General features: G+C 45.2%; 1 long non-coding RNA gene across 1 annotated transcript in view; it reads left to right on the top strand.

Moving 5' to 3' along the window:
* LOC308463459 overlaps nucleotides 1–24,246 on the top strand; it is a 170,515-nt gene extending 146,269 nt beyond the window's left edge. Inside the window, exon 3 of the long non-coding RNA XR_013979592.1 lies at nucleotides 23,953–24,246. This is a non-coding gene — a long non-coding RNA (uncharacterized lncRNA). The remainder of the gene's footprint in view (nucleotides 1–23,952) is intronic.
* The last annotated feature ends 763 nt before the right edge of the window (nucleotides 24,247–25,009 follow it).

The following is a 25,009-nucleotide window of genomic DNA, read 5'->3' as shown; positions in this document are numbered from 1 at the left end:
GCAAAATGGGAATGTCAGGTTTTATCCCATTCCTACTGACCCGGATGATTTTTTATTGCACCTCCGTGCTGGCCTTGAGGAAATGAAAGCAGGTGACAGCCAATCTGATTGAGGTATTATCAGCACAAACCCAATGCAGGCATATCCAGTCCCATTCTTGGCCAGTAGCAGTGACTCGTGGATGCAGGTTGCTGCAAGCCCTTGAAGAAAAAAATCTCTCTGCATTTTTAGTACTTGACCTTTTCTTCTTCTTCTTTAAACTAGATCATTAAGAAATTTAAAAAGAAGAAGAAAATCAATTATCTTCAATTGCTGGGCTGCTTGTCCATCACAACTGCCTCTCCCCATGCATACAACTTCCATATTAAGCATTTGTATTGCTCCTCTTAAAAAGAGCCTTGGATCTTTTGATTAGATATTCATTTGAAAGGGGAAGTCATGCCACATACATAAAGCTTTGTAAGAAAAGTTTCGCTCATTTAATAAAGTACTGTATTTTTTGCTCTATAAGACTCACTTTTTCCCTCCTAAAAAGTATGGGGAAATGTGTGTGCGTCTTATGGAGCGAATGCAGGCTGTGCAGCTATCCCAGAAGCCAGAACAGCAAGAGGGATTGCTGCTTTCACTGTGCAGCGATCCCTCTTGCTGTTCTGGCTTCTGAGATTCAGAATATATTTTTTCTTGTTTTCCTTCTCCAAAAACTAGGTGCATCTTGTGGTCTGGTGCGTCTTATAGAGCGAAAAATATGGTAATCATGTTCCTTCTTTTTGGCGCACATTACTTTTCAGGCATGTTTTTTCAAAATAATTTGTAAGCATATCATTAGAGCAAATTTTCACTCCAATGCTGAAGCTGTGAATAGGAGGTGTTGGATTGTGTGCAGGCAGAGATAGATATGAACTTAGTGTTGGGATATTTCCGTTCCACCTTAAGGGGGAGCAGGCTTTGTGAGTCACACAGCCTGCGTATTTCCTGTTTCACAGGATGTTTCTGTTGTGTCTTTGTTTTCGCTCTCTCTGTGTCATAGACACTGAAGCAGGCAGTCATGTTTTCTTTGTTCTGATCAACGCTGAATAAAACTTGTAAATAATGCTCTCCTGCGTGCAACTTTTGCTGTGCATTATCTGCTGATAGAGCGTGCATGAGTTCTGGAATGTGGCAGGCTATTTCTGGAGCTCGTGTCGCTAATTGCTGATACTGTATCTACGGGAGATCGATGGGACGTCCAGAGGCGACTTGTGGGGCCATGATGGACTTTGTCTCCCTGGCAGTATCCCAACAACAGGTTTCGGGCCCAGTTTCACGGCACTTACAGGAGAGTAAGACTGCGACAGATTGCTGAGGTATGTGTGGAAAGTGAAAGTAAATGAGGCTTTTCTGATGCCGTGGAAGTCTCTTTGAACTCCGACAGACTAATTGGTCTGGGAGCCGAGCCAAGCAGGCTTTGTGATTTATGGGTGCCAAGATAAGGAGTCTCTGAAGTGAATAGGGCTCAAGGCTCAAGTGAAGAGCTGGAATGGAGTTTTTCCAAGCTTCTGAAGCTGCTGAGTGCCCAAAGCTAAACCGGCACAATTATGAGACCTGGGCAAAATGGTGTGAAAGTTTGCTGCGTCAGTTTGGAGTGTGGCATACTGTGTCTGAAGCCCCTCCAGTTCCCCTGACAGATAGATGGAGGGCCCAAAATTCGAAGGCCATAGACATATTAGTCTTGTCCGTCTCTCTGGAGGAGATTAAAACGTTAGCTGGCAACACGACTGCACGTAAGATGTGGAATGCTTTGAAGATAGCCCATCTGCCAGTCATCCCAGCCCAGAGTTTGACTGCATCGGAGCTCCTGGCTGTTTCCCAGAATGCAAGTGAATGCAGGGATGCCGAGGGCACCGGTTGCAAGCTGCAGGGGGAGCTGACTGTGATGTCATCCCAGGCAGCATTCCAGCCTCAAGGGGGAGCCAAGGAGTCGGCAGCTGAGAGCTCTGTTTCTCGTGAGAACCAAGGTCATTGCCTTTGCAGAGGCCGGAAGGCCAGAGGTAAACAGAGACAGATGCCTGCAGATGGCCCGAAGCAGAAGGGGGGTGAAGAGCCCACGCCAGTGGAAAACAAGGCTTTGTTTGCTGGCACAGCTTCACCAAAGGCTAAAGGCAAGTCTGATGGCCAGGAGCAGGGGGGCAAGCAGCAAAAGCCCACGCTGGTGGAAAACAAGGTTTTGCTTGCTGCAAAAGCTGCTCCAAGGGCCACGGCCAGATTTATAATAGATTCTGGATGCACCCGCCATGTGGCGAAAGACCGGCATCTCTTTATCTCCTTCAAACCTCAAAATGGTGAGATCCACCTAGCTGACGGAAAGACGTTGCGAATCGCAGGAGAAGGGACTGTGAGACTGGCAAGTCTGCACACAACCATCAAAGGTGTACTTTATGTTCCAGGTGCTGCAGACAATTTGCTCAGTGTCCCACAGCTGACTGAGCGTGGTTTTGAGAATTCCTTCAAGAGGGGCGTCTGTGTCATCAGGAAAGGCAAAGAGGACATTTTGCATGCAAAGTTTATAGATGGATTGTTCTGTATAACTTATGATGACAATGGTGCTGTTGTGTCTAATGTTGATTCTTGTTGTGTTGCACAAACTAACAAAGTTCTTCATGCAGGATGCATTCATGGGGCACATGGTTTGTTCATGGGGTACAAAAAAGGAGCATACAGGGTATGGATGACTGACTCTAAGTCCATTAAGTTCACAAAGAGTGTTGAGTACAATCCTAAGTGGGGGGGAAATGTGGGAATTTTCCAGAGTAACCCAGAGGAGGATGAAGGTGATGTGAAAAAAGCAGATGGTGCTGAGGAAGCTGAGGATGATGATGATGACGATCAGAGTTCGGATTCCAGTTCAGTGGGCAGCGCTGCTGCTGATGTCAGTGACAGTGATTACACAGCAGACTACAAGAGCGCAAAGGCCTCAGTCAGACCATCTGATGCGTCTGACAATGAACTGGAAGAACCACTGTTCACCATTGGTCACTGTCAGGGGTTCAGGGACAGAGGCACAGGGTAGGCAGGAGATGGAGAGCGATGGGGATGAATCCCAAGACAGCGAGGAAGAGGATGACAATGACTCAAGAGATTCCATGAGTCTTTCCAGCGAATCAGAGGATTCCCAGAAGGGGGCGCCGGTGGTCAAGGCCAGGGGAGCCCCAGGGGGAACGTGTCAGGAGCAGGGGGCCAGCGGGGGATCCCAAAGTGGCAGCTGGGCGTCAGGACCAGCCTCCCCGCCAGAGTGCAGCGAAGGGGGTGGAGGTTCCAGTGTATCAGGGGAAGCAGCTCCGGCAGCAGAGAAGGGAGGGAGGTCGGAGCAAGCCACCCTCCCGGAAGGGGAGGGGAGTAGTGAAGGGAGTAGTGTAGCTGTCAAAAGGAAGGTTAGAGGTTGGGCGCGCGCGCCAAGTTCAAATGTGGAGGCGCGCGGAAGTACAGGGAGCCCGGAGGAGGGGCCAGGTCCCAAAGCCCGCAGGAGGGGGCAAGAGCAATCTGGGGATTCCGCGTCAGGGGAATCCAGGAGGGGCGAAACCCCAGCGGGCAGGAAGACCCTGCGGAAAATTAAAGAGAGGAAGAGGTGGAGCAGCGCAAGCCTCTTAAACTGGTGCAGGGGAGGGACTGACTCAGACGGGACTTCAACGGTCTAAGCGTAACAGACGTGGGGCTGCGCGCCTCGGATGTGAAGCAAACAATGAACTGCAATAAACACTTTTGTATATAAGAAGAAATTGGCGTTGGTCTTTGTGAGCTGAGACCTGAGGCAGCCCTGACAGTCACTTTCTCCTAAGAAGGAGGAGATAAGTCCAGAAGACTTGCGTCTAGTACGCAGATCTGAAAGGGCGACGAAGGGCAAACCTCCAAAGAGATTTGCTGATGAGTTTGCTAAGACAGCAACTGCTGTTCTTAGTAGCTCAGAGAAGGTATGGGAACCTTCAAGCTTCAAAGAGGTTCAAGAGTTAACCTCTAAAGATGCTGAGACTTGGCTTAATGCCATGAAGGCTGAAGTTGATTCCTTGAACAGGAACCAAACTTGGGAACTGGTACCGGTAGTCCCAGGAATGAGACTGGTAGGTAGCAAATGGGTCTTCAAGGCCAAGACAGACCAGAATGGCAAGGTAGTCAGACACAAAGCCAGATTGGTTGCCAGAGGTTTTTCACAGGTACCAGGACAGGATTACCACGAGACCTACTCGCCCACCGTCAAGTATGAGAGCATTCGACTGATGCTTAAGATTGCTGCAGAGGAGAAATTGCATGTTTCCCATCATGACATTAATACAGCTTTTTTGTACGGGATTTTGGGGGAGGAGCTGTATATGCTTCCACCTGATGGAATGCAGATACAGAAGGGAATGGTCTGTAAACTGCGGAAATCTTTATATGGTCTCAAGCAGAGTGCCAGGTGTTGGAACACAAAACTCACTGAGACGTTGCTTTCTCTAGGTTTTCACCAGGGCAAAGCTGATCCATGTGTGTTTGTCAAGGAGGAGGGGCAAAACAAAGTGTATTGTTTATGTTTTGTTGATGATCTTCTGATGTTTTGGAAGAATCAGGCTTTGTACCAAAGCACCCTAGCTCAGCAGAAGGAGCACTTTGACATGAAGGATCTTGGTGAGGTATCCAACTATCTTTCTCTGCAGGTGGAGAGGGACCAAGCAGGTAATTTTCTGGTACACCAAACACAGAAAATTGCTGATGTATTAACCAGGTTGAATTTGGTTGATGCAAACCCAGCAGACACACCGATGGTGACAGGTTACCGGGTAGATAGTACTGCTGAAGCGTTTTCTGACACTACGCTGTACAGATGCATTCTAGGCAAGTTGAATTTCATTGCTAGATGCTCAAGACCTGACATAGCTGTAAGCACTAACCTGCTTAGCAGACATGCTAACAATCCTACTGTTCAGGATTGGAAAGCTCTGAAGCGCATAGCCCGCTATTTGAAAGGGACTTTGCACTACAGGCTGAGGTTCACCAGTCAGAAGACTGGAGGTCTTGAAATTTTTGCAGATGCAAGTTTTGGAAGTGACACCACGGATGGTACAAGCACTTCTGGAGTATGCTACATGTACAACCACTGTCTGTTTGACTGGCTGTGCAAGAAGCAGACGACAGTGAGTCTAAGTTCCTGTGAAGCAGAACTCAATGCTCTGTCATTTTCACTCATGGATTGTGAATGGTTGATGCAACTGTTTAAGGACATCAGAGTTTCTGTGAAATGTTCTATACAAGTGTATCAAGACAATAGATCCTGTTTGGCTTTGCTGAACTCAGAGAGTTGCAAGCAAAGAGCCAAGTACTTGCAGATTAAGCTACATCGTGCAAGAGAGTGTATTCAGAAAGGACTCATTCAGGTGTCCTACATGGCAGGAAATGAAATTCCTGCTGATCTGTTGTCTAAGGTTGTTAACAGAGAACAACTTAAGGTTTATGTACAGAGGTTGCAATTGGGTTGAACCACAGATACTACAGGTTACACGGAAAGGGGGGGGATGTTGGGATATTTCCGTTCCACCTTAAGGGGGAGCAGGCTTTGTGAGTCACACAGCCTGCGTATTTCCTGTTTCACAGGATGTTTCTGTTGTGTCTTTGTTTTCGCTCTCTCTGTGTCGTAGACACTGAAGCAGGCAGTCATGTTTTCTTTGTTCTGATCAACGCTGAATAAAACTTGTAAATAATGCTCTCCTGCGTGCAACTTTTGCTGTGCATTATCTGCTGATAGAGCGTGCATGAGTTCTGGAATGTGGCAGGCTATTTCTGGAGCTCGTGTCGCTAATTGCTGATACTGTATCTACGGGAGATCGATGGGACATCCAGAGGCGACTTGTGGGGCCATGATGGACTTTGTCTCCCTGGCAGTATCCCAGCATTTAGCACCAGTAATTTAAAATAAATGTCTACACAGTTTCAGCCTGGTAGATATTAATACGATTCCAGTAATGATCATATGTAAGGGAAAGGGCCAAAACTGGGGCTGGGGTATCTGGGGTTGTGCTGTTGTTATGGGAGATTGCCGCTGTCGGGTTTTGCAACTTGGAGAGCAACAACTGGTGTACACCGCACTAAGCTAATGGCCTGACTCAGTCTGAGGCAGCTTCCAACTAGCAATGGCCCTGCTGTTTAAATGCATACCTGAGGCAGGAGAGCCTATTAGCTTCCCCTTCATTATTTTAACATGCTAGTGATTGAATAATTGCAAATCACAGCACAGAGCTGGCATGGGTGCTGTTGGGGAAATGAATGGCCTCATAAAAGAAAGCGAGGGAGTAAATAAACAAGCCGTTAGCATATCCCTTGTCTGAAGTGGGAGTCAGTCGCCAAAGTCAGAGTGTTGAGGGTTGTTTCCCCCCCCCCCCCCTTGTTAGGTGTGAAAGGAGGTGATTACACCCAGGCAGCAATGCATTCAGTGTCTCTGTGCCCTTCCTCACGAGTAAGTTGCAGAACATCTGCTTTTCACGTAGAAGGTCCCAGATGAAACTCCTGGCAGCTGGGACTCTGTAACCCTGGATTGCCTCCGCCACTCAGTATAGAGAATATTTCCACTATACCTTTTTATGCATACTTCCCCATGTTATATGTATTTTTGTACACTTTACTTGCCTGCAAAATCTGGAAAAGGGCAAATTTCAATGGGTGGCTGCATTTTGGTTTGCATGATGCAATGAACAAGGAAGGTTGACAACCATCCTGCCTCCTAGCAAACACACCCAATACAGGTGGTTTGTGATTTCCCTGCACTTCTTTCCCAAATCTGTGTGCAATTAATGACGCTGGTTTAAACCCCCAACTCTTCACTGCTAGCAAATAGCCCAAGTTACCCATCATTGGCCGATCATAAATCTGAAGAACAAGCCATGGGCAGCCTATTGATTTTCTTCCCCAGTGACTCAGTTCCATGCACTCCTCCATAACTCTCTCGTTCCTTTCCTATCCCCACTTTTCTTTAAAAAGAAATGCTTTTGCCTTGACTGTCTCCCCAAGTGCAACCTTTTACGTGCCTCATTCTTGATTTACCCTTCCATAACACTTAGCCATTCTCCCCAGGGCTCCGCCTGGGTGGAAGCGACAAAATAACGATGCTGTCAAAAATGTGGAAAGTGGAGGGGAGAAATCCAACCTCCTCCCCTCCCTCTCCTCGACTGGTCCTTTCTCCTAATACTATTGAAGAGTGGATGGGGAAATGTGCACACTTGAGTGTTAGAAAGAAAGGGCAAAGTGAATGGCATGTGTCTCTTAATTAACGTGGACGCGCCAGGTTGGCTATTATGCAAGCCAACCTGGAGCTGATTTATAAGACGAACAGCAAAAGGGCTTGTTAGTTGCCATGCACGTATAAAAAAGTGTCAATTAGGGAATGCATGATCTTGCCATAAGTCCAGGGAGGTGGAGGATAGAAATATGGAGATGAGCTGCAGCCAGGGAAACAATATGTCATAATTACTGCACACGTTGCTTGGGCTATAATGGAAACAGAGGCTGGCTACAATGACATTAACATCAAGACAGACACATAAAAAGTGGGTGGGGGGGGGTCGAAGAGTCTAATTGCCTCCTTGCCTCCTCCCAAGCAATGAGGTGGGACGCGGGTGGCGCTGTGGGTTAAACCACAGAGCCTAGGACTTGCCGATCAGAAGGTTGGTGGTTCGAATCCCCGCAACGGGGTGAGCTCCTGTTGCTCGGTCCCTGCTCCTGCCAACCTAGCACTTTGAAAGCACGTCAAAGTGCAAGTAGATAAATAGGTACCTCTCCGGCGGGAAGGTAAATGGCGTTTCCATTTGCCAGAAGCCGCTTAGTCATGCTGGCCACATGACCCGGAAGCTGTACGCCGGCTCCCTCGGCCAATAAAGCTAGATGAGCGCCGCAACCCCAGAGTCGGCCACGACTGGACCTAACGGTCAGGGGGGTTCTAAAAGCAATCAGGCAGGCACTTTCCCTCCACAAAGTCTTATTTTTCAAACTTGAAGCCGGCCGGAGACCGATAAACAAAAGCAAATGGGCATGACTCTTTTGTAGCTGGCAATAAATTAAGCTGAATCAAATTGTTGTTTTTCCTCTTCATGTGGGGTGGAGCAAATTCCTGCTCGAATATTCAAAAATCAGGTATGCAAGTTGAAATGGCATTGTAGGGCCAATACACCCAAAATGTCTACTTGCTAGGTAAAAAAAAGGTAAAGGGACGCTGGATGGTTAAGCCCAGTCAAAGGTGACTATAGGGTTGCGGTGCTCATCTCACTTTCAGGCCGAAGGAGCTGGTCTTTGTCCACAGACAGCTTTCCAGGTCATGTGGCCAGCAGGACTAAACCGCTTCTGGTGCAATGGAACACTGTGACAGAAACCAGAGCACACAGAAATGCTGTTTACCTTCCTGCCACAGTGGTGCCTATTTATCTACTCGCACTGGCATGCTTTCAAACTGCTAGGTTGGCAGAGCAACAGGAGCTCACTCAGTCACGGGGATTTGAACCGCTGACCTTCCGATTGACAAGCCGAAGAGGCTCAGTGCTTTAGACCACAGCACCAACTGCACTGAGTGAAATCAGAGGCACAAGCCGAAGCCAAGTGAGTCAAATAAGGATGCTATTAAGCCTCCCGTCTAGATGAAGTTTTTGTTGAGGATAATTCAGACGGAAATTCCCATGTGTCGGAAAAGGTTATTTATGTATTCCACTACTACAGCCTGTGTTTTGTTAGCCCAAAAATGGAAAACGAGAAAGGTCCCAACTAAAGAAGAATGGCAACTTAAACTGATGGAAAATGAGCAGCTTGTGGACTTAACATATAGAATAAGAAAACAAGAAGAACATACGTTTAAAGAAGATTGGAAAATGTTTATTGAATACATGGGGGGAATTGTGTACACTTGAAAATGTTGGCAGCATTAAGATAAATTCAACAGTGTAAACAAGTTTTGATGAATGTAATAATGAAATACTGAATGGTTTAGTTCATGTAAAATATGCAGGGATTTATGATATGCAAAATGCACCATGGAAAGAGAAGAATGGAAATCATTGACATTTTAAGGTGGTTTAAATGAATATTCTAAAGTGTAAAACAGAACATTTAATAAAAAATATGTTTATAAAAAAAATAGAGTGGTGGATGAAGTCAGGGTCCTTCCTCCAGCCTTTCCAACTTTGGGATCACCAGCCTCATATAACTAACATGCTTGCATTTAATTAATGCATGAAGGGGTTAAGACCATAGAGTATGCTGTCCTGCCAGGCTTAACTCACCTTAGGAGGGACAGGGTAATCAAGCCTTTGTTCCCTTCCAGTCTGCCTGATGGATTCAGCATGTGAAGAGGCTAAGCTGGTTGCTCCATCTTAGACACATGGCTCCCTCTTGAATTCCTATACAGTGATACCTCTAGATGCGAACAGGATCCGTTCTGGAGCCCCGTTTGCATCCTGAAGTGAACGCAACCCACGTCTGCGCATGCACGGGTCACGATTCACTGCTTCCGTGCATGCGCATGACATAATTTTGAGCGATCTGTGCATGCGTGAGTGGCGAAACCCGGAAATAACACGTTCCGTTACTTCTGGGTCGCCGCGGAGCGTAACCTAAAAACACTCAACCTGAAGCTACTTCAACCCAAGGTATGACTGTACCAATAATTTAGGAACTTTCTGCACTGTAACTAAGCAAAGTGTTACTGCCTGTGCAACTTTTTCTGAACGCTGCATGGAAAAGCATATGAGCCAGACCTTTGAAGAGTTTGTAATTAAACAAATGTTTAATTTACCAAATGGTCTTTTCCTATGCCAGGGGAAGAGGAAACTTTGGAACTCACGAGGGCATACTTTAAAGGTCTAACAGCCTCCATTTCCATGCTTTACTTTGCTGTACATTTTGTGATTTTAAATCTCCACTGGGGTTCTCTCACCAAAGAATACTTGCCCCAAACCTGGATTCCCCCCCCCTTTCATTCAGGTAAGAGGCAAAGTGACTCCAAGTCTCTTGGTGTTAAATGGGGTTCATCCGTCTACAGTGGTACCTCGGGTTAAGTACTTAATTCGTTCCGGAGGTCCGTTCTTAACCTGAAACTGTTCTTAACCTGAACTTTAGCTAATGGGGCCTCCTGCTGCTGCCGCACCGCCGCTGCACGATTTCTGTTCTCATCCTGAAGCAAAGTTCTTAACCCAAGGTAATATTTCTGGGTTAGCGGAGTCTGTAACCTGAAGCGTATGTAACCTGAAGCGTATGTAACCCGAGGTACCACTGTACCTGGTTTTGAACACCTGTTTACACATGTTCATTAGGATGAGCCCATTAAGCACTGAATAAAAAGTAACAATGCAACATGTGGAAATTATGATCCCTGGCAGTTCTTTTTTTTTAAAATGATATTTATTAAAATTTCAGAAACAAAAAATTACGTAGTTAAAAATAAAAAAGACAAGGTAAAATACAAAAAAGAGAAAAAACATACAAAATACAAAGTATAGAATTTTTTTTAGAAAAAAACACTTAAAAACAAATTAATCCTTCCGTATCTTACATTTCATTTCCTTGCTTCCCTGACCTCCTCTCACCTCCCTTTTTTGTATTCCAATTCCATTGGTTAATTCAGCAATTCCTTTCCCTCTTTGTTTTTATCTTAGTCCTTTAACTTAATATATTATAGCTTTAGATTCTCACCTATTAACCATCCATTTTTGCATACACCTTTATGACATTGCTGCTAAAACCACTTAACTTCATTCTGACATCATTCTAACATTCATTAATTTTACAATATTTCTGTAAGTAGTCTTTAAATTTCTTCCAATCTTATTCCACCGAATCTTCACCCTGGTCTCGGATTCTGCCAGTCATTTCCGCCAATTCCATGTAGTCCATCACCTTCATCTGCCATTCTTCCAGAGTGGGTAGATCTTGTGTCTTCCAATACTTTGCAATAAGTATTCTTGCTGCTGTTGTAGCATACATATAGAAAGTTCTGTCCTTCTTTGGCACCATTTGGCCGACCATGCCCAGGAGAAAGGCCTCTGGTTTCTTCAGAAAGGTATATTTAAATACCCTTTTCATTTCATTATAAATCATCTCCCAGAAAGCCTTAATCCTTGGGCACGTCCACCAAAGGTGAAAGAATGTACCTTCAGTTTCTTTACATTTCCAACATTTATTGTCGGGCAAATGATAGATTTTTGCAAGCTTGACTGGTGTCATGTACCACCTGTATATCATTTTCATAATATTCTCTCTTAAGGCATTGCATGCCGTAAACTTCATACCTGTGGTCCATAACTGTTCCCAGTCAGCCATCATTATGTTATGTCCAATGTCTTGTGCCCATTTAATCATAGCAGATCCCTGGCAGTTCTCTTAGTTCTATAAATGTGGGTGTGGGCTGGGGGAGAAAAAAAATGCAATGAAATAAAAGAGAGCAATTAGTTTTGTAATAATCATTTTTTAAAGGGGGGGAAAATATACTGCAACCATTTAGGATGCTTGCCAGTAGTGACTAGGGTGAACTAAAACATTATTAACATATTGCATGTGATGAGACTCCCCATTTGGGCAGTGTGCTCTTAATTTCTGAAGGCCTGTATTCCAAATTCCATCTCGCCAGAGAGAAAAAGTGACTGAGGTGGTTTCTGATTGAGCCTGCACACATGGGTAATTTGTAAAAGAACTTCTGCATACTCTAGTCAAATTAACGAACCCTGAACTTATTTGGGTCCAATTAATGATCCTTTGACACATATTGTCTATTAAATCTGTACAAGGGAAGCCAGAGGGAGAGGAATGTATGAGGCTCTTTAATCCTGCAAGTAGGAATAACACTGAAACATAGCAGCAAAGTTTTAGACAAGACAAGAGGCAGAAGGATATTGCTTAGAGCTTTGAAGACCCTGCTGCTGCATTTTGAATACAAAATCAATTGAAGGCCATTCACTCTTAAAGATTTCCCATATATTGGGCCCAGTCCTGGAGCTCACAATACTGGAAGAGCTTCTGATCATAAGATCACAGGTGGAATCTAGACACATAGGAAAAAACGTTGTGAAAATGCTTTAAAAAAAAAAAAAAGTTTTGAAAAATATATTGAATTTGCCATAGCTTACCATCGCCATCTAGTGTCACATTTGTATAATGCACTTTATTTGCAGGATGTATAGCTGAGTCCACAGAAATGTGGAGTTGGAAGGGACCTTAAAGGTCATCTACTCCACCACCCCAGCAATGCATGAATAACAGCTAAAGAATCTCTGACAGATGGCCACCCAACTGTCTAAAAACCTCCAGTAAAGGAGAGTCCACCATCTTCTGAGGGAGTCATGTGGTTTAATAGTCAATCTCTCTTCCTAAGAAAATCCGTGACTTGTAGCTTTGTGAGGGAAATAAGGGTCTCCTAACAACTCCCAGCACCCTTAACAAACTACAGTTCCCAGTATTCTCTGGAGAAACCATGACTGTTTAAAGTGGTATGGTCCTGCTTTCAATGTATAGTGAAGAGGGGGCCTTAGTTTCAGTGGGTATAAGAAAGAGAATCTTTTGATTCCATAGAACAAGACATTTTGCTTTGCAGTTTTTCTTTGAGAATATAAAGTTCAAAGATTGCCTTTCTAATACAGGAAGAAATCATTCAACAGCATTCCAGTACTGCCTGGTGAATTTCTTCCAGGCCCTTATGCTAAGAAGATGGATGATTTGCTCTACCTAGAGATACTTGACATTTATTTGTGATTTTATGCCACTGAGGAAGACCAGCGAGTCGAATCGCGCCCGGCAATTGTGGGCTTTTTGTATAAAAATTTTGGCACCAGGACTTGTACCCTGAAAAATCTGTCCTTGCGCACATACACTTACATTGACAGATGGGTCATTTATTGCTCTTGCATCAGAAGAGATGTAGGACAATAATCCAAAATTGGTGCGAGCTTTATTAATACACGACAGTTTGCAGCATTATATTTAACAGATGCTTGGTATTTGAAAGCATGTTTCAGCCTTCCCAAACCTGCTCCCCGCCAGATATTTTGGCGTGCAGTTCTCACCATCTTCAGGTGCGACAGCTGCTGCACTAGCTTCCCCTCCAAGACCACAACAGCAAAATCCAGGACACAATCTTCCGGGATGCCAACTTTTTTTTTTCTTGCCAGAGAACAGAGGCCATTTTGGATGCTGTTAGCTCGCAATTTCGCGTCATGATCCCCCCCAATAAAGTACTTTTCCAGGCACGGTGCCCCCCAAAATATGCATTTTTTTGGGGTGCTGCTCAAGATCGCAGCCCTGCAAAAGCTTTCTTTTCAGGGGGAAACTGCAGTGTGAAATCATGTGAGATCACAGCATCCAAAATGGCCACCATTCTCTTGTGAAGGAAAAAAAAGGATGTCCTGGTTTTTTCCAGGGCACTTGTGAGGCATGCACTAGCTTCCCAGCAGATGAGTCACTGTTGCTTGTTTAGTAGGGAGAAGGGTGAGGCAGCAGGAAGGTCAGCATGGTGCAAAATCCACTGGTAGAAGTGTTGGTCTCCCCACCATCTTGCCCCTCTCCCTCCCAGTAAGCAACAGCTGTCGGAGTTCAGCCTACACTCAAGTAGGACCCTGGCAGAGACACATGCCCGACTGGCATGTTCCCTCCCTCCTGGTCGATAGTTTGGGAGCTTCATAAGCTTGGTGTAGTGGTTAAGAGCGGTAGTCTCGTAATCTGGTGAACCGGGTTCGCTTCTCCACTCCTCCACATGCAACTGCTGGGTGACCTTGGGCCAGTCACACTTCTCTGAAGTCTCTCAGCCCCACTCACCTCACAGAGTGTTTGTTGTGGGGGAGGAAGGGAAAGGAGAATGTTAGCCACTTTAAGACTCCTTTGGGTAGTGATAAAGCGGGATATCAAATCCAAACTCCTCTTCTTCTTCAACCCGAACATCACAGCGACCAATGCCAACCGACACTGGCACACTTAGGGATCTGCAGAGTTTGCACAGCTTTGCATGACAGACCTCAGCAACTCAGCATTTTGGCTAATCTACTTTATTTACATATAAACACACAGGGAGCCCTGCAACATGGCTCCTTCTCTCTCTAGCATCAGACAGATAAGAGAAAAAGAACAAAGGACAATAGTCCCACTTCACGGAACACAGTAACACAAACATCCTGTTTCCGTCACTTCCCACTCTGTGGAGTCAAAACATACACCGTCATGTGATAGACAACAATCCCATGACTGCAATCATGGAGCAGGAATTCTAACAACAGCAACCCACCTGCCAGGAAGCCAGCCCAGTGTCTTGTCCCATCCAGCAAACCACTTCTGCTCAGCTCTACAGCTGTACATATATGTACAGCTGTACATATTACGATGCATAAGCATGTCACACACTAGAGAGTTTTGACTCCACTAGGCGTCACATTCAGACTCCAGAAACATGAGTGCATCCTCCTCCCAGACTGGGCCTTTCATGTTGTGGGTAATGGAGCGACCAGCCAGGGACACAGGAAGGGGAGGTGGGGGGCGGATGACCCCAGGTGCCCTCACTGCGGTGGTGACATTGGGCGTGCCGCCCGCGCACCACTCCCAAGCCTACCCTGAGCCGTCGGGGTAAGGGGGGAGCTGCGCTGCTTTGCTAGCGGCACCCCCCTCTTCCCCCTTTGTTTTGACAGCTTGGGGAAGGCTTGGGAGTCGCGGGCAGGTGGCAAGCCGAATGTCTGCCATGGGCGGCTCGCTCTGCCCCTGGCTGCAGGGTGCGCATGCTGCTCTGGGCACCTGAGTGACTATCCTGTGCCTGGGAGGGCACCCTCCACACCATTTCCCCCTCGGAATCGCACCCACCCTGGGCAGTGCAAGAATATGCTCCACCGCTGCGACCAGCAACATTAATGTATTTCGTATGGACCTCAATACAGTGCCCTTGACACCCAGGACTTTGGTGACTTGGGCCGGCTTGATTGGCTGCACAAAGCTCCTATCCATGGTGGAGGCAAAGGAGCAAAAATATTACAATGCAAAAGGCAAAAGAGAAAATAAGTAAAAGGAGAAGAAAGCAAAGAAAAGAAAGCCATGGGCAGAATGGTTTTGCCGTGCAACAGGTGCGCAAGATGATTTTGTTGTTGAAGTTTATTCCTGTAATATTCCCCCATGTAACACAATATGGATTTATATTTTGAACCTAGCTGCATAAGCAGGCAGAATGCAGCCTTGTTTATAAATGGCTATTTGCATACTATTATCCATCATCATTTACAGCCCAGGTTATTAAAATGCACTTTTAATTGGCCCAATGTAAACAGACACCATGGCTCAAGCCAGACAACTGCGCTAGCCTCTAGCAGGCAATATGAAGTTTTATTAGTTTACGTGGCAAGTCTTAGAAATGTAACCTTTGTGTTTCGGATCAAGGTTACTGGGAAAGTTGTGGAGAAAATTACTTTTGTTCTCTTGTTTTCTTCTTCTTCTGAGTCCAGTAATTACACTGATGTGTTTTCCTCCTCAGATCTCTTTGGGCTTCTGTGGGCAAGCACGATGACAGAATATTTTACTCCAAAGGGCATTTTTCTATGATCAAGCTGTTTTGTTTATTCTGCGGCTCTGCTTAGCCACTACCTGCCCTTTCAGGTTGAATTTGAAGAAGGGATTTTATTAATCACTTTTAACGGAGTACTGGGCACCACAGTTTAAGAAGGCTTATTGACACGGTCAAGGGTCTGGAAACAAAGCCTTATGAGGAATAGCCAACGAATTCTAGTTTTGCCCCCCACCCTCTTCCCTGCTCAATTCTACAAGGGCAATGCTGAGACTGGGGAGGAAGGTGACAAACATGCCACCCCCTGGACTGGATATAAGGAATAAGGCAGGTGTCAGGACTGGAATCAGATGCAAGTCAGCAAAAAAAAGGAAGCTGATCTCCGTTGCCAGTGAAGTTAACTCTTTATTCAAGGAAACAAACATACCACTTGGCCTAGTGGTCTCAGCAACCCTTCCAGTATGTCTTGCAAGGACTGCAGGTCCCTGTCTTCCATATTTCTTTAAGGCTCCTCCTCTCCTGGATGTTTCCCAAGCAGTCTCAAACTGTGTCTGTGCACCTCTGACCTCTGTTCTGCTCTCCTCATTATTCTGGGTGTTCTTAGAGACCAGGGAGGAGAAGAGCTTGTTGCAGTGAGAGGAGGAGACTCCCCGGCTTCTTCAGCAGTCTCGAACCCCTCCCTCCCTCCTCTGCTTCAGCCTTGGAGTCTGAACTGCTCCCTGTCACAGACTCTTCCTGCTCACTATACCCTGTTGCCTCTTTGGCATCTGACACCTCCTTCCAGTCTTTGACCTCTCCTCAGAATCCCACCACACCACCAATCCCCAGGCTCTGAGCCTTCCTGCTCTGGGGGGGGGGGTCCCCGGCTGGAGCCTCTCACCGCTTCCCTTCGTCCAGCCAGTCCCTGATATGAGGTGGGCAGAGGTTGGCTGAGGAGAAATTGAGGCTGGCTGGCCAGCGCTCCATTTGCTCACCTTTACAGGTCCTAAGATGGCCTCAGGGGCTGCTATCTGGCAGAGTTTTAAGAGCTCCATGAAGCTTCCCCCCCCCCTTCTCCTGCCCCCTCAAACACACAAAATCCCTGAAAAATTGAAAAAGAGGAGAGATGTAATTTCTTAAGGGTGCTAAGCGTTATTAAGAGATCCCCTATTTCCATCACAGAATATCATTCTCAGAGTGGTTTATCAATCCTTCTCCCCAGGGAACTGTGAGCTCTGTGAGGGAGCAGAGGGATCTCCCAATAACTCTCAGCACCCTCAATGAACTACAGTTCCCAGGATGCTTTGGGGGAGGGAGCCATGGCTTTTTAAAGTGGTATGGTACTGCTTTAAATGGATAGTGCAGATGGCTCCATGGTTAAGAATCCACTGGATGTAGTTCATGATAACCCCCCCCCCTTTTTAAGGGGCTGGATTCCTTGAGGCAAATGGGGAGGGGGGTGTTACATGAGTTGGAAATGACACCAGTGTAAATCACAGAAGTAATATTGAACTTCAGAAGACAGCCTACAATAATATGCCACGTTATGCCACCGCTGCCCGAGGTTTATATATGCTACTGTCATTTTTATACTGTTCTCCACCACTAGTAATTTTCTCTCAATCTAATTTTTATTTCCCGAAGGGTTTGCCAAGGTTAAAGTGCTAGAAAACCAATGACTATTCACTTGCTAAAGGACAATAAATTAAGTTAACCGTTGTTGGTAGCAAGCAATGCGCTGGTCAGGACTATTTATATGTAAATAGGTGGAAGGCCCTTGATGGACTCTTATGTGGTTATTAGCATCTCATTCCCTGTGCAGAACATAAAATTAGAGGCCATTGTTAAATGCTGTGTGTTTATGCCTATGCTCAGCTGGTGTCTTCTTAAAGAAAACCTGGCTTGATTTTCCCGGTGCCTAAAGCTCTTTTGTTACCCTCGGACTTTCTTCTCATTAGCGTTGCAGCAATTAAAATCTAAACTTGAATGCTCTCACAATTGATATCCTGCCAGGCTTTTGGTGCTTAGGATCCAAAAGGCATGGCTTGATGAGGTGGCTGCACTTGTTGCACTGTTGCTGCAAAGTAATTTCACTTGATATAATGCATTTGTTCATGTTATTTTCACTAAACTTATGCATCTAAATGCACACTTTATTGTACACATGCAAAGCAGAAAAGTGCAAATTTTGAAGGGTGGCTATGTTTCGGTTCGCGTGTTCTTCCAGAAAGTGTGAGCTTGGTAAATTTGCAAGGTGAATTGAATTTCTCCCACACCCTTGTTGTTGTTGTTTAGTCGTTTAGTCGTATCCGACTCTTCGTGACCCCATGGACCAGAGCATGCCAGGCACTTCTGTCTTCCACTGCCTCCCACAGTTTGGTCAAACCCATGCTGGTAGCTTCGAGAACACTGTCCAACCATCTCGTCCTCTGTCGTCCCCTTCTCCTTGTGCCCTCCATCTTTCCCAACATCAGGGTCTTTTCCAGGGAGTCTTCTCTTCTCATGAGGTGGCCAAAGCATTGGAGCCTCAGCTTCACGATCTGTCCTTCCAGTGAGCACTCAGGGCTGATTTCTTTAAGAATGGAGAGGTTTGATCTTCTTGCAGTCCATGGGACTCTCAAGAGTCTCTTGAGAGTCCCCCACCCTTACATCCAGGTAACTAGGCCTATAAGACTTCAACTTACCACTGCATTTCCTGCAGATATTTGTTTTTCCTCACTTCTTCAAAAATCTACATTCAGATTTGGAAGCAACCCAGGCGAACGGAACAGAGCTCATCAATATTCTGCTGTTCTTCTCTGTCTCGTTTGCTTATTTTGGCATCTGCTTAGTCATAATTAAGCCATATTGATGCAATATTTAAATCATTTCTGCATGAATCCTGCCCAAGGGCCTGCATGACAGGGCTCTTCCCACTGATTCAAGTGGACAAAACAATGTAAGATATTTTCTTTTCTTCTTTTTAAGTGTGGGCATAATTTAGTATTCTTCTTGCAATGACAAAACCGATGACCGTCTCACAATTGCCGTTTCCATGTTTTTTTTTGTGTGTTTTTTTTTCATGGAGTGGTTTGGATAGAGCTTTCTCTGTGATTGCATAAGCAGCAATTTTATCCAATTACCTGGGACATGGCCTGCTTTGGAACATTTTCTTGCAGCTCTTTATAGAACCATAGAAGTGCAGAACAGGGAGGGAGCCCAAGGGTTCTCTAGTACAACCCTCTGCAATGCAGGAATCATAGCTAAAGAATCCTGGGCAGCTTCTGCCATCTTTGGAGGAGAAACTCTCCTAAAGAATGCAGTGACTGGGTGAAATATACTGGGAGTCGCGTGTGGATTTCATGCTCTTGATTCAGCACATAGTATTGAGGAATGGGAGTTCCCCCGAAATGTCTGCTTTATATACATTATTTACACAAGGGCTAATTCCGGGATCCTCCTGTAGGCCATTCAGGTTGCAACTTCACTTCCACCTGGAGTTGGATTGGGTGGCTCCTGTGGACCAATCAGACTACTGCATTCTGGATCGTATTGTTCTAGGACCAATCAGACTGCTGCAATTTGGATACTATTCAACTCAGTACATAACACTGGGTATATAAGGGGTAGAGTTACAGAGGCAGATACGTAATCTAAATGATGGGAAAGCTCTCTCGAAATAACTATGTTCACATACAACGAAACACAGAGCAAACCAAAACAACCATGCTCATCTGATTGATAGATGCATTAAATGAATGACAGCTTACTTGCCTGCTCTGTTGGGAAATGTTGGGCAACTGGATAGCTCAGTTGGGAGAGCATGAGACTCTTTTTTTAAAAATAGTTTTTATTAAGAATTTCAACATAACAAATTATCAAAAGCATATCATCTTCATTTACCCCCCATTTTCCCCCTCCCCCCTCCCCAAGAAAAACCCTCCCTCCCTCTCCCTAGAGACTTCCCTCAGCTCCTCTCCCTGATTTTTCAGCACATGTTCTCTGCATATTATAAAAGGGTAGAGATCTTTAAATTATCTATCTATTATGTTAACAAGAGCCAGTGTGGTGTAGTGGTTAAGAGCAGTGGACTCGTAATCTGGTGAACCAGGTTCGCGTCTCCGCTCCTCCACATGCAGCTGCTGGGTGACCTTGGGCCAGTCACACTTCTCTGAAGTCTCTCAGCCTCACTCACCTCACAGAGTGTTTGTTGTGGGGGTGGAAGGGAAAGGAGATTGTTAGCCGCTTTGAGACTCCTTCGGGTAGTGATAAAGCGGGATATCAAATCCAAACAATAATAAATTTGTGTATGTTTATTCAAAACCTGCCAAGGAGTCCAGTTCATTTTGTTTTGGTTTTTTTAAGTAATTTGTAAAAAGTTCCCATTCTTCTTTAAAGTCTCAGTTGTCCTTGTCTCGCAGTTTGTAAGTCAATTTCTCCAGTTCCGCATAGTCCATCAGTTTCCCTTGGCACTGTTCTATTGTCGGGATTTCCTCATTCTTCCATCCTTGTGCTATTAAGACTCTTGCCACCGTTGTCGCATACATAAATAAATTCTTTATTTTGCTTGGCAGGGCTTTTCCTGAGAGAGCACAAGGCTCTTAATCTCACGCTCATGCGTTTGAGCCCCACATTGGGCAAAAAGAGATCCCTTGGGGTCCCTTCCAATTCTATGGTTCTATGATTCATCTCACCTTAGTTCTGGAATAAGTGCTCCCCGCCTTGCAAGCCCTTTCCCACCTTGCCCGGGTGGAGCCCTGACTGACTCCAGCTACAAAAGCTGAGGCTGCTGAATAGACTCTTGACTGGGGTGTTGCTAAGTGGGGTTCTTTGGGGGGGGCGTTGCTGTTACTGATATTAACTTTTTGCATATTTATTTTAGAGGTCATTATAATTTATGTGGAAATTGCTTGATTCAGTTGTGTACTTATTGACGTTTTATGTATCGCTTATCACTACTTTTGTAATTATGTGATTTTTGCCATGCTGTAAGCCACTTTGAGCGTGGTTTGAACCTTGGAAAGGCAAATAAAATGAAGTATGTATGCATCATTTCATTTTTTAAAGAAAAAAATCTTACTGTTTGTGGGGCCTTTAAACGCTTATCTTTCAGCCTGATCACAGCTGGCTCCCTAAAGCAGGTGGCATTTCCATTATCAGACAGCCCTAACTGGCATACTAATACACAAAACAGCTTGTGGGCATTGATTTCACATAAACGATTATCTTTTCTTTAGGTTAAGTGTAGGGATATCGCGGAGTGGGGCAGTGGGGTCCGGAGAAAGCACGCTTCCCCACCAGCAGGCAGCCACGGTCGGCCTGCACGCGTGACCTTGGGGTGCAGGGAAAACCCCCCACCAGACAAGCCACAGCTGTCTGTACATCGTTCCACCTCTGCCTGACCTTTCGCAATCTCAGCAGCTTACGGTGTCCTGTCTGTAACCCTTTTCCATGAGACTTTTGCCTCCATTCATCATACACTGTGCAAGGGGGAAATGACGCTGTGGAACAGGTGCCAAAATAGCTTTGTACCACCCCACGATTTCGGGACGGAAGATGTGTAAAGGTCACAGCCCAAAAATGTATCTGCCTAGCTTGCAAGTTTGTCTCAATAAAAGGAGGCTCCACGGGAATGGTGGTAGCTCGCTCGCTACAGCCCACCTGTGCGCAGCTCACATAATGATCAACACCTGTCTTGGGCCTTCACTTCATTAAGAAAGAGTGGAATGGCATAAGGTACTAATGCGCATGTTTTCCCGTGGTCTCTTGTTTGAATCCAGAAATCTGGTGTCCAGTGTAAAATAGTTGTGATACTCCTGGTATTCTCTAATTTCCCAAAATCTTGGTGCTGCTTCTTTCTCCTGCCTTGTGAACAGAAAAGACCCAACTGGTTCTTTTTTAAGCTGCACAAGACAAATTTATTTTTTTAAAAAAAATCTCTCCCTCTTCCTCCCCACTCTATGTACACTCAATCACAATTTATTAGTCATAAAATAATACAAAGGTAGAGTTGGAAGGGATCCCAACGTTCATCTGTTCCAACCCCCTGCAATTCAGGTGTCACAGCTAAAGAATCTCGGGCAAATGGCTATCCAACCTCTGCTCAGGTGCAGTTAACTCACCTAATACAGAATTCCCTAACATGGTGCCCTATAGATATCTTCCTCCTCCTTATTTTTAGACTTCTATCCTGCCCTTCTTCCCACGGAGCCCAAGGTGGACAAAACAAGAGATAAAACAGTAAGGCTAGGTGCCACCTCACTAAAGACACAGTTGCTACATCATATGGCACAAACCTCCTGATGAACTAGTGTCTACAAGAGGCCCTCTCTTGCAGATCACAGTGATAGATTGGGTATACAAAGGGTAGGGCAATCTTCTAGGCATGCTGGTCCCAAGCTGTATAGGGCTTTGTACACCAGACCCTGCATCTTGAACTCAGCAACTACTCTTCAGCCAATAAAGGTAAGGGAAAGGGAAAGAACCCATGGACAGTTAAGTCCAGTCAAAGGCAACAATGGGGTTGCGGTGCTCATCTCGCTTTCAGGCTGAGGGAGCTGGCATTTGTCCACAGACAGCTTGCCAGGTCATGTGGTCAGCATGATGAAACACCGTGGTGGAAACCAGAGCCTATGGAAATGCTGTTTACCTTCCCACCACAGCGGTACCTATTTATCTACTCGCACTGGTGTGCTTTCGAACTGCTAGGTTGGCAGGAGGTGAGACAGTGCAATGGGAGGAAGCTTACCCCGTCACAGGGATTCGAACCATCGACCTTCTGATCAGCAAGCCCAAGAGGCTCAGTGCTTTAGACCATAGCGCCACCCACGTCCCGCCAATATCAGTCTTTCAGCAGTAACATCACATGGTGGGGATATGCTGCCCCCATGGACAGTTGAGCTGCCTCATTTTGCATTAACAGCAGCTTCTAGGCCAACCTCAAGGGCAGTCCCGCAAAAAATCCACTGTAGGATGGAATGGGAGGAAGCAATCCCTAAGGTATCCAAGGCTCGAGCTATTTAGCTAATAGCCAACACTTTGAATTGTGCCCAGAAGCAAATCTGTCCAGCTCTAGGATTGTCCTTCTAGCCTCTTCTCAAATGTTGTGCCTCTTAATGTCCAGCATCTTCCAGAAAATAAAAAGCAGCAGAAGGGGGAGAGGGAGGGTGGGTGGGGGCTGGAATCTTGTTCCTGTGTGAAAATATTTAATTAAACTTCCAGCAAAATAATTAGTGTGGTTATCTCAAAAGGCTGCTTAAAATCAATGCAGTTCTGAGGACCAAATGGAGTTAACACTGTCATCGAAGATCAAAGCCATCAAAGAATGCAGCTGGAAATTAAACCTCCGGCAACCGTCGAAAGAAGCGGATTGAAGCGGCTGTGATTTTCTGCCTTGTGGGTCCCATCTACAAATTGATTTGACATGGAAAATTTCCCACAGGAAGCTTTAAAATGGTAAATTTAAATTTCCATTAATTATATAGCAAAATATGTCCTTTCTCCAAATTATACTCCATTAGAAAAAGAAAAGAGGGGGGAAAGCTTGGAATCTTCCTTGTGTTGCTTGCATCTTGCCATAAATTTGTGTCTCCCTACTTGTAGTTTTTTAAAAAACAAAACAAAAAACAAAGCAATGGATGGACTATAGACGAGCCTTCAACTGTCACTTTCTGCAATATGACTGTGTGGCTAGGATTGTGTGTGTCCTGCAATTACACACACACACATTGAAATCTTGCAGAATATCCTACACAGAAAACAAGCTTTCACAGGCCAGGTCTGAACATTACATTAACCAAACCATGGTTTAGCTTAGCATGAACTTACTTACTCGTGAAGAAGAGTGTGCAGTCATTTTGCTCCTCCTTGGGCTTGTAAGGACTACAGTGGTACCTCGGGTTAAGAACTTAATTCGTTCCGGAGGTCCGTTCTTAACCTGAAACTGTTCTTAACCTGAGGTACCACTTTAGCTAATGGGGCCTCCCACTGCCATGCGATTTCTGTTCTCATCCTGAGGCAACTATTTCTGGGTTAGCAAAGTATGTAACCCGAGGTACCACTGTACTCTCCTCCTTTTACAGCAATCCGTACCCAAAGCTTCTCCTCCAGTTACTGGTCATAACTAAGGAGGGGAGACCTTGGCTTAGCTGCCATCTTGCTCTGACCCAAAAAACCTAGTGATCTAGCATGTTCAAGATAAGCCCTATTCTGGTTTCCCATGACATGTGAACCTTAGAAACTGTTGTTGTTTTTTAAGGAAGAAAGCAAGTTTGCAGTCATTTGCTCAGAAAACAAAAATGTACTCATCGGCCTGGCGTAGAGAATTCTGTTCTTGCTTTGGAGTTTCCCATAGAGCCATCTGGCTGTAGCTGTGAAAACAGGATGGTGGACTCAGTGAGCTAGTGGCCTGATTCATCAAGCTCTTATCTCCCCTTATAATTACCATTTCCTGCTCCCTTCCCCTCACACGCCTCACGCTATCTCTATTCCAGATGTGCAGACTGTCTTCTTAGCATTTGCTGGTTCCCAGGAGAAGCCACAGGGTCTCTTCAGGACTGCAACCTGGGAATCCAACGAATGGGTAGGTCCAAACATTAAGACCATTCCCTGCCAAGAACTCAATTTGAAAACAAGTGTCTAAGACAAAAGAAGTATTTCTTTCAGAGCCACAACTGATCTGTGTGGAATTTTTGGCTTATACTTTTCCTCAGCTGAACTGTAAAGATTTGAATAATTAATTGAGGAAGTTATGCTAACACTCTGTGTCAATGTAACCCTGGGGAAATAAAAAAGCATTCCTTCTTTAGTCTCAGGCTCGTATCCTTGTTTGCATTTCTCTAATTCACTGAACAGAGCTGTAATGCTGTCACTGCCTCCTTTTTATTTACTCTTATTTACAACAGTAATTGTTTTCATTTCATTAAAAATCGAATCCAACTCATCACAGAATAAGGGGGATTAAACATTATGGTTTCCACGAGACTTTTGTTTTTTGCTTAAAATCTGTTTATACATTTCACACGCATTCCACAACACTCGCAGAAATAATAAAAAAGCATTACAAATGCAAAGACTTTTCCATTCAGATATGTCCGCAGTGATGGTTCCAGGAAGAACTGAGCCAATTCCATGTGTCTGCCAAGTTAAGGCTGAGATCCCTGGAGGAGGGTGTTGATTGTTAAACCACTCAAGGAATTGTAGCTCTATGGGGGTGGGGGTCTCCTAAAAACTCTCAGTGCCCTTAACAAACTACAGTTCTCAGGTTTCTCTGAGGAAAGCCACAGCTGCCGAAAGTGGTATAATGATTGTAATGCATTTGAAATATGGTTTATTGCAGGGATGTCCAATCGATTGTCTGGTGAGAGACTTTTGCCTGTCTCCTCTAAAAAAAGGTCAATAACTTTGACTTGCCTCCCTAAAAAAAGCTCAGTGCTCAACAACCTCGACCTGCCCCCCTAAAAAAAGGTCTACAATTTTGACTTGCCCCCCCCATGGGTAGATCACTGCCAGTTTTTTATTCTGTGAGTAGAAAGCAGTCTCTTGGGAGTT

Source organism: Podarcis pityusensis (assembly GCF_964106645.2).
Source record: "Podarcis pityusensis genome assembly, chromosome: 14".
NCBI lineage: Eukaryota > Metazoa > Chordata > Lepidosauria > Squamata > Lacertidae > Podarcis > Podarcis pityusensis.
This window is presented reverse-complemented; position numbering and strand designations above follow the sequence as displayed.